The following is a 14288-nucleotide window of genomic DNA, read 5'->3' on the forward strand; positions in this document are numbered from 1 at the left end:
ACCAGGTAGCTTTATGAGTGACATTAGAGCACAGTGAAATGTTTTCCAAATCTAATCAAAATTGGATATTGGCTCATTTAAATGGTTGGTATTGTCAAACACATTCAGTTCTGAAAGACCTGAAATAGGTGTGAAAGCTCTCTTTAGCTCATTAGTAAAATGAAGGAAACATTGTGAATATGAGGGGTGAGTTGTCATGGGAAATTAAATAGAAATGAAAAATGTTAATAATCTTAAGTTGGTTTTGCTATGCATACTGATTTTTAAATGTGTCAGGTTACACTGGCAGACAAATGCTGTGAAGACTTTGACCTTCACAAGGAAGCATGCAGTTCCTTAGACAATTGAGTGAATGTATTAACAAATAAATGAGTGATGTCATCTGTTTCATTCAGGAATTGATGACCAGCTAACTGAAAAGAGTAAAAAGGAGGAAACATACTATGCTAAGCCTTGGTATTTGGGTCAAGTTGTGGAAATTCTAGCATCTGTCCAGTTAAGTTCAACATCTCAAAACAATGCCTAACAATCTTGATCTGCTCTTGTAGCAGACTGTTCCAAGGAATAGATCAACTTTCTTTGACTTTTCTGTCCAAATGCTATTTGAAATGTAAGTATATAACTGTGACATCAAAAAAATTGATGTGATTTCAAAATTACTCGTGTGCTCTGTTTTTGTTACTTTGTCATAAATCTGCATACTTGTAGTTTCAGTGAAATAAATTTTTATTTTACATTTTTAGAGGTATAATTTATATGCAGTACAGGCACAGATTTTAACAGGCACAGATTTTAAGCAAGTCCCCTTATGCCGTTTCCTGCCTCCTTCTCTTCTCTGACACAACTACTATTTTATTCATCTAGCTTAGTTTTGTCCATTTTAGAACTTCAAATAGATATAATCATACAGGACATACTCTTTAATGTCTGATTTCTTTTGCTCAGTGTAATGTTTTAAAAAAAATTCATTTGTGCTGTTGGACGTATGAGTAGTTATTTTATTTTCAGTGCTGAGTTGTGTTGCATTGTGTGAATATGCTGCAATTTGCATAGTTCACTTGTTGGTGGACATTTGGGTTATTTCTACTTTTTGGCTAGTATAAGTAAAATTGTTGGGATCAGTCATGTACAAATCTTTTAAGGACATCTGTATTTGTGTCTGTTGGGTAAATACCTAGAAATGGAATTGCTGGGTAGATACACGTTTAACTTTAAAGTAGTGCTTCTCAACTGTGGGTGATTTTGCCACCCCAGGGAACATCTGGCAGTGTTTGGAAACATTTTTTTCTTTTTTTTAAAGATTGGCACCTGAGCTGACATCTGTTGCCAATCTTTTTTCTTCTTCTTCTCCCCAAAGCCCCCCAATATATAGTTGTGCATTCCAGTTGTAAGGTCCCTCCGGTTATGCCATGTGGGATGCTGCCTCATCATGGCCCAAGGAGCGGTGCCATGTTTGTGCCCAGGATCCGAACTGGTGAAACCCTGGGCCACTGAAGCGGAGCGTGCAAACCTAACCACTTGGCCATGGGGCCAGCCCTTGGAAATATTCTTGGTGATCATTACTGACTGGGAGTGGATAGAGGTCCAAGAGACTGCTAAACAGTATACAAGGCACAGGATAGCTCTACACGCAAAGAATTATTTGGTCCAGAATATCTGTAATGTTGAGGTGGAGAATTTGTGCTTTGACCAAAACTGCCAAACTATTCCAAAGTAATGTATTATTGTACATCAGCAATATATGACAGTTTCCATTTGTTCCATATACTGTATAAAATTTGATATGTCTTAATTTTAGCCATTCTAGTCATAACCTATTTATGGTTTTAATTGGCATTTCCTTTATAGCTAATGATGTCGAGCATTTTTTCATGTGCTTCTCAACTATCCCTATATCTTTTTTTCCAGCTTTCAGATAACTGACTTGGTATTGTGTAAGTTTTAGGTGTACAATGTGATGATTTGGTATGCGTATATATTGTGAAATGATTACCACAATAAGGTTAACAAACACATTCATCATTTCACATAGTTACCTTTTTTCTTTGAGAACATTTAAGTTCTACCCTCTTAGCAGCTTTCAAGTATATAGTACAGTATTGTTCACTATAGTCACCATGTTGTATATTAAAGCCCCAGAACTTACTCATCTTAGAACTGGAAATTTGTACCCTTTGACCACCATTAACCATCTTCCCCCAGCCCTCCCCTGGCAACCGCCAATCCACTGTTTATATGAGTTCAACTTTAGATTCCATATATAAATAAGATCATACACTTTTTATCTTTGTCTGACTTATTTCACTTAGCATAATTCCCTCAAGGTTCATCCATGTTGTTACAAATGGCAGAATTTCCGTTTTTATAGCTGAATAACGTTCCATTGTACATATATCTCCTGATTTAAAACTATATTACAAAACTATAGTATCAAAACAGTATGGTGCTGGTAGAAAAACAGATGTGTGGACCTATGCAACAGAACCAAGAGCTCAGAAATAAACCCATGCATATACAGTTAACTAATATTTGACAAGGGAGCCAGAAATACTCAGTGGGGAAAGGAGAGTCTCTTGAATAAATGGTGCTGGGGAAAATGGATGTCCACATGCAAAACTGGATATCCCCTCACTTAGACCACTCACAGAAATTAACTCAGAATGGATTAAAGATTTAATTTAAGACCTGAAACCATAAAGCTCCTAAAAAAAAAAAACGTAGGGGAAAAGCTCCTTGACATGGATCTTGGCAGTGATATTTTGGATATGACAACACAGCCAAAAAAAAAAAGCAAAGATACACTGGTGGAATTACATCAAACAGAAAAGCTTCTGCACAGCAGAAAGCCAACAAAATCCCACAACAGCAAAACCAACAACAACATATAAAGGCAACCTATGGAATGGGAGAAAATATTTGCAAACCATATATCTGATAAGGGGTTAATATCCAAAATATTCAAGGGACTCATACAACTAAATAGCATAAAACCAAAACAATCTGATTCAAAAATGAGCAGAGGACTTTTAAGACTTTTTTTTAAAGAACACATACAAATGGCCAACAACTACATGGAAAGGTGCTCCATATCATTAATCGTCAGGGAAATGCAAATCAAAACCACCAAGAGGTATCGCCTTACACCTATTAGAATGGATATTATAAGGCTGGCCAGTGGCATAGTGGTTAAGTTCTTGCGCTCCACTTTGGTGGCCCTGGGTTCTCGAATTTGGATCCTGGACATGAACCTACTCACCCCTTGTCAAGCCATGCTGTGGCAGCATCCCACATAGAAGAACTAGAAGGACTTACAACTGGGATATACAACTATGTGCTTGAGCTTTGGAGAGGGGAAAGAAAAAAAAAAGGAAGATTGGCAACAGGAAGTTGGCTCAGGGCCAACCTTCCTCACAAAAACCCCCCCCAAAAGAAGGGCTATTATCAAAAAGACAAGAGATGACAAATGTTGGTGAGGGTATGGAGAAAAGGGAACTCTTGTGCATTGTTGGTGGGAATGTTAACTGATATGGCCACCATGGAAAACAGTGTGGAGGTCCCTCCAAAAATTAAAATTAGAACTACCGTATAATCCAGCAATCCTACTTCTGGGTATATATCTGAAGGATATGAAATCCCTCCTCAAAGAGATATCTATACCCCCACGTTCGTTGCATTGTTATTTACAATAGCCAGGACATGGAAACAACCTAAGTCTCCTATATCTTTTGCAAAAGTTTCTGTTCAAGTCTTCTGCCCAATGGAAACACTAGGTTTTTTAATATTATCTTGTTAAATCCTTTTTCAGTCATATCTCTTGCATGTATTTTCGCTTGGTCTGTAGCTTTCTTTTCTTTTCTTTTTTTTTTATGGTATCTTTTTTATTCCAGAAATTTTAAACTGTGGAGTCTAGTTTATCACTTTTATTTCTCTCTTTGTTAGTGCTTTTGTGCCCTCTGAAGGTTTTGCTTTATACCAAGATATCACTAAGATACTCTTCTTGGTTATCATCTAGATGCTTTATAGTTTCAGGTTTTGTATTCTATTGGAATGGATTTTTAAATATATGATGTGAGGTAGGGATCAAGAAGTATTTATTTTCATGTGGATTTTTAATTTTTACAGACTATTTCTTTATTTTCTTATTTTTATTTGTTTGTTTTCTTCTTCTCCCAAAAACCCCCTCCCCCCATAGTTGTATATTCTGGTTGTAGGTCCTTCTGGTTGTGCTGTGTGGCATGCTGCCTCAGCATGGCTTGATGAGTGGTGCCATGTCTGTGCCCAGGATCTGAAATGGTGAAACCCTGGGCCGCTGAAGCAGAGCACATGAACTCACTCACTCGGCCATGGGGCCAGACCCCAGACCATTGCTTTAGAAGACTATCCTTTCCCCAATAAATTACTTCTTCTGCCTAAACTCAAGTGATCTATTTTGTGGGTATATTTTTGGATTTTCTTTTCTTGTCTGTTGTATCTGTGTCTATTCTTATTGCCAATATCACACTGCCTTTAATTACTGTAGTTTTATAGTAAGTCATAGAAACAGGTAATGTAAGTCTTTTAACATTTTTCTTCTTCAATATTGTTTTGCTTTTTCTAAGACTTTTAAATTTCCGTGTAAATTTTAAGAGTATGCTTGTCAGTTTCTACAAAAAACCTGTTGGGATTTTAATGGTGATTGCATTGATCAGTTTGAGGAGAATGGACATAGTCAATATTAACAATATTGAGCCTTCCAGTTCATGAGCTTGGAATCTCTCTGCATTTGTCTCTTTAGAGCTTTAATTTCGGACAGCATTGTTTTAGAATTTTCTGTTACAGATCTTAAAGAGTTTTATGTTTCTTTTTTAAGTGTCTTATGATTTGTTGTAAGACTTCATTCTTTTAGAGTAGTTTTAGGTTCACAGCAAAATTGAAAGGAAGGTATACAGAGACTTGCCATATTTCCCCTCTCCCACCACATGCATAGACTCCCCCAGAATGATACATTTGTTAAAATTCATGCCTACGTTGACACATCATAATCACCTGAAGTCCATACTTTACGTTAGGGTGTACTTTTGGTGTTGTACACTCTGTGGTTTTGGACAAATGTATAATGGCACTTACCCACCATTATAGTATCACACACAGTATTTTCACTGCCCTGAGAATCCTCTGATCTTTGCCCCTTGTAAATTTCTTTTTAAGTGTTTTATGTTTTTTGATAATATGTAACTGGTAATTGAAAAAAATTATTTTTAAGTAGTTGCTAGTACAATAAACTTGGAATACAATTGATGTTTGTATTTTGATTTTGTATTCTGCAGTGTTGGTAAATTTACTTGTTCTATTAGGGTTTCTTTTTTTGGTACGTTCTTTAGGATTTTCTGCATAAACAGTCCTGTCATCTGAGAATAAAGACAATTTTAATTTTTCCTTTTCAATCTGTATGTGTTTATTCATTTTTCTTGCCTACTGCGATGGCTAGGACCTCCAACATAGTGTTGAATTGAATTGGTAAGAATGGACATTCTTCCCTTTTCCTTGTTCTTTGGGAAAATGCATTTAATGTATGATGTAGAGTGTAGAGTTTTAATTCCGTTTTGCCTACCCAGGGTTTGTCTTAGAGTCACCTAGGCATTTGGATGTGGAAGAAAGACTGTGATTGCCGTACTTGGATTCAGGGCAGCTTCAGGTGTCCCTCTTCTTTGAGAGCTCTTACTCCATTCCATGGGTTAATCTTGGCACCTTGCCCCCCCAGGTGAGAGTTCAGGTGCAAGGAGACAAAGTCTATATTGGCATGGCGGGGAGGGGAGCCATACTAGGTTAGCTAGTTATCTATTTGGTTATCTCATTAGCTAGATAGTTGTCTTTCATCAAATGGAGAAAGTCCTCTTCTATTCCTAGTTTTGTGAGTCCTTTTCTATTTTAAATTATGAATGGGCATAATTTAGTCAAGTGCTTTTTATACGTCTATTAAGATGATAGACAGCTTTTGTCCCTTATTTGGTTAATGTGGTGAATTACACTAATGGATTTTGCATTCCTGGGCTAGATCCAAATTGGTCTTTCTGTATTATCCTTTTTATATATTGCTTGGTTCAATTTGCTAATATTTTGTTAAGAATTGTTGCATCTATGTTCATAGGTGATGTTGGTCTGTAATTTTCTTCTATCATGTGTTTAGCAGATGTTGGTGTCAGGGTATGCTTGCCTCATAAGAGAAGTTTGATGTTTTTAAGGTTATTATTTTTCCTTGAAATGATTGCTAAAATTCCCCACTGAAGCCAGTGGTGTCTGGAGAATTTTTGTGGGAAAATTTTAAGTTATGCATTTAATTTCTTTAGTAGATACAGGGGTATTCAGATTTTTTCATCTTGTGTTAGTCTTAATTGGTTTTGTTTTCTAGGTGTTTGTCTATTTAATCTAAGTTGTTTTGGGATAATTGGATAATTTCAGTTTACCTGTCTTAAGTGTCATTGGTTCTTTTTTGCTATTGTGTCTAATTTCCTATCAAGTCTGATAAAAATTTTATTTTGGGCATTTTGTTTTTGAAATCTGGGATTTCTGCTCTTTCATTTATTATTGTTTTTTCATTACTTCAGTCTATGTTGAAATATCCATCGTTTTACCCAGTAAGTCTGTCTTTCCTGTAGGCTCTGTTATGTATTTGTTATAGAAAATCCTTGTCTATTAGGTCCAGTATCTGGATTGTTTGTGGATTTGTCTATTGATGGGTTTTTTTCTGTTGACTATCAGCCACATTTGCCTATTTTCTTCATGTCTAATAATTTTTTATTGTATATTGTATATTCTAGATGCTGTGTTGTAGAAACTCTGAATTTTGTTATCTTCTTTTGAAAAGTGTTCCACTTAGAAGGTTAAGTTTTTGACAGACTCCCTTGAAATTGTAGAGTCTTCATTTTTGGCCTTATTAAGGAAGTTCTGTTTTGGCTTCATCCTTAGTTTTAGGACAAATTCCTTAGTCCTGGGTCCTTTCTGTAGTTTCAGTGGAAAGTCCAAGGTTTCTACTGGTTTGGTGGGACTCAAACTTCAAATTTTGTCTCCTTCACTGAGCAGCCACTGAGATCTCTACTCAGCTCTGTCTTCCAGCTTTTGTTTCTACCTGAGTTTTTTGGAGTTTTGTCACATACATATGCATTCCAGCTGTCAGCCAAGGATTTGAGAAGAATTAAACACAGGTATATGAGCTGTCCTCTCTGTGGTGCCCTCTGTTTTGGGGTTTCTCTTCTTAATTTCTAGATTTTCTGGATCTGAGCTACATGCTCGACTCCTCAGACTAATGGGCAGTGGCTGTCTGCTTTAGTGCTAGCAGTCCGTACTGGGTGGACTGGGAGTCTTCTCAGAAAACCCATATAAGCGGGTGTGGTAGAGAGAATGCTAAAAATGGCCCCTCAAGATTTCATGCTCTAATCCCTGGCACCTGTGAATATGATGAGACATCATCCCTGTGATTATGTTACGTTATATGGCACAGTTGACCTTTGATAGGGGGATTATCTTGGGAAGTCTAACTACTCACATGAGATCCTTTAAAAGCAGAGTTTTCTCTGGATGGTGGCAGAAGAGGAACTCAGAAATTCAAAGCACAAGGAGTATTTGACATACCATTGCTGGCTTAAAGATGGAGGGGGCTACTGAGAAAGTCTGAAGGAATTGAGAGAAATTGTTGGCTGATAGCCAGCAAGGAAACAGGGACCAGGGACCTCAGTCCTATAACCACAAGGACCTAAATTCTACTAAAAAATGATGAGCTTGGAGGCAGAATTTCCTTCAGATGTTCCAGGGGAGAACATGGCCCAGCTGACATCTTGATTTCAGCTTTGTGTTAACCCTGAGCAGAGAACTTAGTCATGCTGGCTAGATTTCTGACTTACAGAATTGTGAGCTATTAAATGGGTGCTATTTTAAGTGACTAGATTTGTGGTAATTTGTTACTGAGCAATAGAAAACTAATACAATGGGAATTTCACCCAGCATGATTTCCTTTTCTTGATAATCCCCTTGAGTTTCTGCCTGGTTTTGGTTGCCCTCTAGTGCGTTCAGAGTTGTTTTACATATTTTGAGTGGAGTTTATAATTGCTATCTGTGGGAGTTCTGTACAAACTATTTTGCCATTACTGGAGCTAGAACTCCGTTTCCATATCAATTTGGGGGTTTCCTTTTCACTTAAAAATTATTTATGTAATCTTCATATTAGTTGTACAATATTTCATTGTGTTTGGAGTACCATTCTCCTAATGTTAGCTGTTTTGGTTGTTTTTTATTTTTGCTTTAAAAAAGCTGCAGAGATATCTTAATGAGTCTATATTTTGGTTCTATTGATTTATTAGGATAAATTTGGAGTAGAATTCTTGGGTTAAAGAGATTAGAGGGAAGAACCAACTCTTTGGAGCGAGATGGGATGTGAGTTCACATTCTGATATACTACCTAACTAGCTGTGAGACTCTGGCAAGTTAACATGTTTGAGCCTTGTTTTTATTTATGTGAAAAGGTAAGAAAATCTGTCCTTCATGGTTGTTTGAAGATTAAATTATATGATTTATAGAAAGCACTGGGAAAAGAGTGGACACTTAATGGTAGATGAGGAGATGAAGATTTACTGTAGCTATTGATGTGTTTTGCCATCTTCCTTTTCAAAAGTAGAATGCCAGTTTACAGTTGGATCCCTTTCTTTTAATAGGTCTTCTATGTAACTGATGACACAAAGAGGGACAACTGCAAATAGCAGAGCACAGGACTGGGTAGCTGCAGTAAAGATGAGGAGACTTTATAATACTACCATATACCTATTTGATGCTGAATCAGGTCTCCAAAAGATATAATTGTCCTATTGTCCTTCTGAGATGACTTAGAGGGATTGTTTCTAGACACAATACCCCCCTTCCCCCCCGTGTTTCTGTTTAGGTCTAGTCTATTTTTTTAGGACAGCAATATATATTATCTGGTTTGTTTCTAGTGTTATTGCCATTTGAATAATCGAGAGTTCCAAAACAGCTTTGTGTTGGAGGTCTTTATCAAGTGCTAATTGGATTTGTAATTTTACTAATTTTACAACATCCTCCATAAATATACTTGTCTCTGTGTCCTAAGGGTTGCTATTTTATTACACTGCATTGCAATAACATATTCTTAGTGGTCTACTCAAGCATTTTATTAATGTAGATACCTGGGTTATATTGTTGCAAAATGTTTCTGTTATTGACAACTTGCTCTCTTTTTATTTGGATGGGGCAGTAAATAAAGATACTTAATTTACATAAGCCTATTAAATCAAATTCTCAAGAGGAAAGAAAATAATTTTAAATGCAGTTGGCAATGTGGTGACAACTGATCTACTTACAAACAAGCTCACTGGATTCAGTGAAAAAACTTTACAATTTCGTTAACATTATTGTTTTGATATATACCAAATGGTTTTTATAATATTGAATTGCCAGAAGAAATTAGCTCCATTCCTGTTGACCCCTTTCTTCTTAGCCCTAGAGTATAAAAGAAGAAAGAAGGTTTTTGTTTTGCTTTCCAGAATGGTTCTATCAATTTATAGTTGAAATGGCTTTCCTCTAAAAGGGGAACAGAGTGAGTTCGGTTATCAGAGGTTCTGAAAGCATAGTTCAAGTTGCAAACCAAAAAATCATCTCTCATTGTTTGTTTCCTTTCTTGGATGAACAATTTGCAGACTTTTTTTTTTTAGTTCCTGGTAGAAATAAAATTAGTAAGAGTGTATGAATAGGACAACTGAATTGCTCTCTTTTTAAAAGCTGCTTCTGTAATATTGTAAGAACTTTGTTTCCATTGGCCGTTGGGAGTTAGGAACACAGCCTCAGAAGAGGTTATTCTGGCACATTCCTCTTTGACCTCCATAAAGGTGTATTTTCTCTTTGAGAAAGCCCACTGGCAAATTCAGTTAATAGGGAACATGGAGTTCATTTGTTTAAAGGGTTGCAGCCTCAGGGCACAAATGTCACACATCAGCTCTTCTAATTGATTTCTGACAAGCTCAGGTGATGACTTTGATACGTCAGATTGTGTATGGTATGGATGTGGGCCTTGGTTACCTTAGAAGTCATCTTTTATCTTAGGTTTCTGCTTGGGAATTGTGATTCTTACAGGAAATTCTGCAGAAGACTTTCAGATTTGATTTTGAATGTAGAGGACTCACCCACATTCTTGAGAGAAAGCGCAAGCCTAGAATTCTTCTCCTATTAATTCATTCTTCAATCATTTTTGAATACTTTCTGGATATGGTTAAAATTTATATGATCAGTTTTTCTCATTGCAGTTAAATTCTAGTTAGACCATTTCTAAAACACTTTAGATTCTGCAGTTTCATTTCCCCAGGATCAGTTTCTGCTGGCTTCTGTTCAATGCATTTTATTAATCTGCTATCGTGTACTTTAGGCCACTATTCATGTACCGTATTATCCTCATAACTGCTATTTTTTATATGTTAGTTTGTGCACTACGTTTATGAAAGCAATTAATTTGGCTAATCCAGTGGACAGAACTGAATGTTCTTTTGCTCATCGATACCATCATTAAAGTTACAAATGAAAACTTTTTATAATGACCCAGTTTGCAATGTCTACTCGCCAATACTATGCTTGGATCAAATGTTCCTGACAGCATTTAGAGTGTGAAGAGGATGGGGGCAGATTCTTGGGAATAGAAAAAGAATACAACAAAAGAGGAATTAGGAGGAAAGCCAGAAAGAGAGTATCAAGAAAGGAAGAATAGTCAGTGGTATCGAACTCTGTCTGACAGGTTAATTTTTCCTAGATCCATCTCCTTCCTGCTCACTGAGGCCTGAGTTTAGGCCATTTCTCTATTCTTCACACACACATGCTCTGTCTGGAATATCCCTTTTCAATGTCTACAATGTTATGAATTCCTATTAAACCTTTAAAACTGAGACTTTGAGACCATTTCCTAGCTCCCATTCCCTGTGATTTCCCTCTATCTTGTATAGGCTTCTGTCACGGAACTGATTAGAATTTCTCTGTGACTGTTTCTCCCATTAGACTGAGCTTTTTAAGATAGGGACTATTTTAATCAACCTTGGATATGTAATGCCTAACACACACCTTGGCTTTAATGGAAGCTTAAAAATAATCCAGGAATTACACAGTCTTAAAAGGGGTCATTAATTTTAGCAATGAGGCAATAATTAGTGACCTTTTCCAAAGAAATTTTAATCAAGTACTGGAGGTGGAAGCCATATTGAAGTGGGATGATAAATGAAGAGATGAGAAGGCCACAATTCAGGAAGGTTGGCTGTAAAAGGCAGGTGGTGTCAGTGGGGGCTGTAGCTGGCGGGTAAAAGAATATATGATATAGTCTTATACTAGATGTAAGAAAGGGAGATGTGAACATATTTAAAGGCCTAAGGGAAGGAGCTCCTGAACCTCACTGAAGACAGTAGGGACAGGGAAGAGCTGCAGGTTCAGGAGGAGTAGGAAGGATCAAATCCAGGGTATGGGCTCCGGTGGGCCTTGAAAGTGACAAGCAGGCCACATTCCTTTGAGAAAAAAATGAAGAAAGGTCTAAATGATTAACCTAGAAGTGAATTTTGGAGCAGAATTCTTTATTTTTTAACAAGCTTAATTCACTTTTTCTCGTAGCAGAACTGTGTGGCGACTACAGCTGGAGCCTGGATCCTCTACATGGAGACTCTGGTGTGGGTCTTTATGAGATGGTCAGTGAATTCCTGATAGGGACACTTGGTGAACATGGTCTCTCTGCAGAGGTTGGGGGTGACACAGCTGTGGGTCTTGGAGATGGCGTCACAGGTGGCCTTGGCAGAGTTGCCCAGGGTGGCATTGCAGCCCCTGGCTGAAGTGCAGCTGTTGTCCATACTAGGCATCAACGGCAGCTTCTTGGGCACAGAGGCGTAGACGATGTTAGTACCCCTGGGGGTGAGCATGAGATGCACTAGCATAGAGCTGCCGGTGACAAAGGATGGTGTAGGGCTTGCTGATCTTGTTCCGCCAGTAGCCTCACCCCACTGCAGTGATGGAGAGCTTGGATGATAGCCTGTGGAAGGCAGTGGCCACCTCCTTGGAGCACTTAACTTCCACACTGACATGTCTGTTGTAATCTCTGATGGCGACAAATACCTTGAACCTGGTCCACTGGCCAGCATGACTCTGCTTTTGCATGAGTATAATCTTCAAAATCTTTCTTGAGGGACACCCCTAGGACAAAGTCAGTGATCTGAGAATCCTTGATGGGCAGGGAGAAGAGAGATCTCCTTCAGTAGGGACTTGATCTTCCTGTCCCTGACTGCGTGGCTCAGCTTAGTGATGGAGTATCCACTTCTTGTCTTCAGCCTTGCCTCTGAAGAAGCCACATTTACCTCCTATTCCAGGACCCTTGGGGCTACCTGGCCATTCTGCAACACAGGCATCATCTGCCATTTTTTGTTTTCTCAGAAGAGAAATTCAGAATCCTTTAAATCAGCTGCTTTCCTCTTGTTGTACCTTAAATCAGAGCCAAACTTGAGGAGTATCCATCAGCAGCATAGGATTGGTGGCAGTTGTTTTTGGTGTGTGTAGATACTTTGAATTAGAGAACAACGAAGGAAATGTCATCTATATATTATTTTATTTTTGTTTTTGAAAATAGCTTGATTTCAGATTAGTATTATAGGTATATCGGGAAGATAGTTCTTAGAACACTTGTGAAAGATATATGTGCGAGATGATATTGTCTTATATACTACTGTATCATTCCATTTCAAAGAAGAACCTCTAGTCATTTGGAGATGCAGTTAAGCAGACAGATAGCTATCTGTTCAAATCTTTGAAATTAGATATAGGCTGTGGGAAAAGATCTTTTCATGTACAGTAAAATGACGTAATTCTTTGCTCGCTCCTGTAAGATTGGCTTGTCCTCTGTCAGCAGAATGATTGAAGTTCTGCTTCCTGTTTATAAAGCCAAACTTGTATTCTGAAAATTCTGTTGCCAGGTGTAATACATAGGATCTTTTTCATTGTTAAGTAACAGAAAACGCAAGCAGAAGTGGCTTAAAGAATGAGGAAAATTTGTTAGTTTATGTAATGAGAAGCCTGGATGAAAGACAGTTCTAGAGTTGGTTTATTCAACAACGTTGTCAAGACAAGGGTCTGTCCATCTTTCTGCTTTGACAACCTTAGTTCCTGTTAAGTTTTGCCCTTAGACTTGTCCTCTAATGATTAAAAGACACTACAGCTCCAGACCAGTTAAATGAGAATCACTGGGGGAAGGGAGGGAGTCCAGGCACTGGTCTTTTAGAAGTTCCCAGGTCATTCTATCATGCAGCTTGCTGGGACTGAGAACAGAATCACACCAAGTAAGATTTACTCTGGGACTATAAAACCCAGCTCCCCTGAAGCATATGGCCATTTGATAGCTGAAGAAAGCAGGAGTTCTTTTAGTAAGGAATAAGGGAGAAGAATTCAGCCAATGTTGTTTGCCCCGCTACAATTGATTTAAAGTAAAAAAAAACACGCAAAAAACCCACTATGTTTTGAATTCATGTGTGATCACTGTTATCACTTAAAAAAGAACTGTATAAATTGTACTACCCCTCACCTTAGAGACACATCTCCAGATAGACAGTTTTATTAACCTGGTGAACCTCAAAGAGAATGTTCTGGCTAGAAAGGAAGCAAGAATATTAAAGCACACTTTTCAGGCATTTTGTGTGCAAATAAATGTCAGTCTTTTAGGTAAATAAAAAGTAATGATCTATGTTGACTTGTCTCAGGATTGTAGCCAACTCTTGATTAATCAGAATTGAGTCTCTTCTTCATGGGTTATATAACATGTGCTCTTTGTTGTAGGTCTCTCCCTTGTTTTTTATTTTCAAATGCATTCTGCCTTCACCAGCATGTGCCAAAACAGAATTTATTATTGGCCCTCCTAAACTTTCTGTCACTTGATGGCATCACCATTTTCCAGAGGATCTGAGTTTACCCAGATGCGTTTGTGGGCAAGACATTTCACTTGTATTTGCGTAGTGTCCCTAGCAAGCTTGTTTTCTCTTCAGTCTTGCTCGCAGACTTTGTGCCACTTGAGAGTCTCTTTTGCTTTTGTTTCTCGAAATACCACCTTAATAAATCCTCCCTGTCATCCTTCCACCCACACTTTTTCATTCTTTCTGTTGTAGTTTATTCCTAATAGTGCTTCTGGAGTTACCATCCTAAAATGGAGGGAATTGTGTTGTTTTGCATTGCCTAATGATTACCAGTTATCTACAGAATAAAAATCCAATGTGGAAGATTGTTTTTTCCAAAGTAGTCGGAAA

The 14288-nt window shown here is 37.7% G+C and overlaps 1 protein-coding gene and 1 pseudogene across 2 annotated transcripts in view; one reads left to right on the forward strand and one right to left on the reverse strand.

Annotated features, from left to right (window-relative positions):
• Positions 1 to 14288, forward strand: part of DDX10 (DEAD-box helicase 10) — a 275119-nt gene that overhangs the window by 93539 nt on the left and 167292 nt on the right. The gene's annotated exons all lie outside the window — the stretch shown is intronic.
• On the reverse strand, positions 11607 to 12417 carry LOC102147360 (small ribosomal subunit protein uS5 pseudogene; annotated as a pseudogene).

This window comes from Equus caballus, chromosome 7 (assembly GCF_041296265.1).
Source record: "Equus caballus isolate H_3958 breed thoroughbred chromosome 7, TB-T2T, whole genome shotgun sequence".
Classification (NCBI taxonomy): Eukaryota; Metazoa; Chordata; class Mammalia; order Perissodactyla; family Equidae; genus Equus; species Equus caballus.